We start from the raw sequence: 3,236 nt of genomic DNA, 5'->3' as shown, positions 1-3,236 counted from the left end.
GCTTTGCAATCCTTTACAAACACTGCAACGGGAAGCGTAGGAGTCCATCCTTAAGCTCGTAGGATGAGAGAAATCCTTCGAGAGGCCGTTTCCCCCGTGGACAGCTGACACACGGGAGCGAGGGATCCTTTGGGTACACAAGGACTGCAGGGCGCTCGTCAAAGGAGAGAGGGAGACGCTGCCACAGTAGGATCGATTAGCAGGGTGAAGGAGGGAGGGAGGGAGGGACGGTAGGGGTTAGGGAGGGAAGGAGGGACGGTAGGGGTTAGGGAGAGACGGCAGGGGTTAGGGAGGGAAGGAGGGACGGTAGGGGTTAGGGAGGGAAGGAGAGACGGTAGGGGTTAGGGAGGGAAGGAGGGACGGTAGGGGTTAGGGAGGGAAGGAGGGAAGGAGGGACGGTAGGGGTTAGGGAGGGACGGTAGGGGTTCGGGAGGGAAGGAGGGACGGTAGGGGTTAGGGAGAGACGGCAGGGGTTAGGGAGGGAAGGAGGGAAGGAGGGACGGTAGGGGTTAGGGAGGGAAGGAGAGACGGTAGGGGTTAGGGAGGGAAGGAGGGACGGTAGGGGTTAGGGAGGGAAGGAGGGACGGTAGGGGTTAGGGAGGGAAGGAGGGACGGTAGGGGTTAGGGAGGGAAGGAGGGAAGGAGGGACGGTAGGGGTTAGGGAGGGAAGGAGGGAGGGAGGGACGGTAGGGGTTAGGGAAGGAGGGAGGGGCGGTAGGCGTTAGGGAGGGAGGGAGGGAGGGACGGTAGGGGTTAGGGAGGGACGGTAGGGGTTAGGGAGGTAAGGAGGGAAGGAGGGACGGTAGGGGTTAGGGAGGGACGGTAGGGGTTAGGGAGAGAAGGAGGGACGGTAGGGGTTAGGCAGGGACGGTAGGGGGTAGGGAGAGAGGGAGGGACGGTAGGGGTTAGGGAGGGAAGGAGGCACGGTAGGGGGGAGGGAGAGAGGGAGGGAGGGTAGGGGTTAGGCAGGGACGGGAGGGGTTAGGGAGAGAAGGAGGGACGGTAGGGGTTAGGGAGGGAAGGAGGGACGGTAGGGGTTAGGGAGGGAAGGAGGGACGGTAGGGGTTAGGGAGGGAAGGAGAGACGGTAGGGGTTAGGGAGGGAAGGAGGGACGGTAGGGGTTAGGGAGGGAAGGAGGGACGGTAGGGGTTAGGGAGGGAAGGAGGGACGGTAGGGGTTAGGGAGGGAAGGAGGGAAGGAGGGACGGTAGGGGTTAGGGAGGGAAGGAGGGAGGGAGGGACGGTAGGGGTTAGGGAAGGAGGGAGGGGCGGTAGGGGTTAGGGAGGGAGGGAGGGAGGGACGGTAGGGGTTAGGGAGGGACGGTAGGGGTTAGGGAGGTAAGGAGGGAAGGAGGGACGGTAGGGGTTAGGGAGAGAAGGAGGGACAGTAGGGGTTAAGAAGGGACGGTAGGGGTTAGGGAGAGAAGGAGGGACGGTAGGGGGTAGGAAGGGAAGGAGGGACGGTAGGGGTTAGGGAGGGAAGGAGGGACGGTAGGGGGTAGGGACGGGCGGTAGGGGTTAGCGAGAGAAGGAGGGACGGTGGGGGTGAGGGAGGGAAGGAGGGACGGTAGGGGTTAGGGAGGGAAGGAGGGACGGTAGGGGCTAGGGAGGGACGGTAGGGGTTAGGGAGAGAAGGAGGGACGGTAGGGGTTAGGGAGGGAAGGAGGGACGGTAGGGGTTAGGGAGGGAAGGAGGGACGGTAGGGGTTAGGGAGGGAAGGAGAGACGGTAGGGGTTAGGGAGGGAAGGAGGGACGGTAGGGGTTAGGGAGGGAAGGAGGGACGGTAGGGGTTAGGGAGGGAAGGAGGGACGGTAGGGGTTAGGGAGGGAAGGAGGGACGGTAGGGGTTAGGGAGGGAAGGAGGGAGGGAGGGACGGTAGGGGTTAGGGAAGGAGGGAGGGGCGGTAGGGGTTAGGGAGGGAGGGAGGGAGGGACGGTAGGGGTTAGGGAGGGACGGTAGGGGTTAGGGAGGTAAGGAGGGAAGGAGGCACGGTAGGGGTTAGGGAGAGAAGGAGGGACGGTAGGGGTTAGGCAGGGACGGTAGGGGTTAGCGAGAGAAGCTGGGACGGCAGGGGTTAGGGCGGGAAGGAGGGCCGGTAGGGGTTAGGGAGGGATGGAGGGACGGTAGGGGTTAGGGAGGGACGGTAGGGGCTAGGGAGAGAAGGTGGGACGGTAGGGGTTAGGGAGGGAAGGAGGGACGGTAGGGGTTAGGGAGGGACGGTAGGGGTTAGGGAGAGAAGGAGGGACGGTAGGGGTTAGGGAGGGAAGGGGGGACGGAAGGGGTTAGGGCGGGAAGGAGGGACGGTAGGGGTTAGGGAGGGACGGTAGGGGCTAGGGAGAGAAGGAGGGACGGTGGGGGCTAGGGAGGGGAGGAGGGCCGGTAGGGGTTAGGGAGGGACGGTAGGGGTTAGGGAGAGAAGGAGGGACGGTAGGGGTTAGGCAGGGACGGTAGGGGTTAGGGAGAGAAGGAGGGACGGTAGGGGTTAGGGAGAGAAGGAGGGACGGTAGGGGTTAGGCAGGGACGGTAGGGGTTAGGGAGAGAAGGAGGGACGGTAGGGGTTAGGGAGGGAAGGAGGGACGGTAGGGGTTAGGGAGGGACGGTAGGGGTTAGGGAGAGAAGGAGGGACGGTAGGGGTTAGGGAGGGAAGGAGGGACGGTAGGGGTTAGGGAGAGACGGCAGGGGTTAGGGAGAGAAGGAGGGAAGGAGGGACGGTAGGGGTTAGGGAGGGAAGGAGAGACGGTAGGGGTTAGGGAGGGAAGGAGGGACGGTAGGGGTTAGGGAGAGAAGGAGGGACGGTAGGGGTTAGGCAGGGACGGTAGGGGTTAGGGAGGGAAGGAGGGACGGTAGGGGTTAGGGAGGGAAGGAGGGACGGTAGGGGTTAGGGAGAGACGGTAGGGGTTAGGGAGGGAAGGAGGGAAGGAGGGACGGTAGGGGTTAGGGAGGGAAGGAGAGACGGTAGGGGTTAGGGAGGGAAGGAGGGACGGTAGGGGTTAGGGAGGGAAGGAGGGACGGTAGGGGTTAGGGAGGGACGGTAGGGGTTCGGGAGGGAAGGAGGGACGGTAGGGGTTAGGGAGAGACGGCAGGGGTTAGGGAGGTAAGGAGGGAAGGAGGGACGGTAGGGGTTAGGGAGGGACGGTAGGGGTTCGGGAGGGAAGGAGGGACGGTAGGGGTTAGGGAGAGAAGGAGGGACGGTAGGGGTTAGGCAGGGACGGTAGGGGTTAGGGAGGGAAGGAGGGA

This window comes from Penaeus vannamei, chromosome 28 (genome assembly GCF_042767895.1).
Source record: "Penaeus vannamei isolate JL-2024 chromosome 28, ASM4276789v1, whole genome shotgun sequence".
Taxonomy (NCBI): domain Eukaryota; kingdom Metazoa; phylum Arthropoda; class Malacostraca; order Decapoda; family Penaeidae; genus Penaeus; species Penaeus vannamei.
This window is presented reverse-complemented; position numbering follows the sequence as displayed.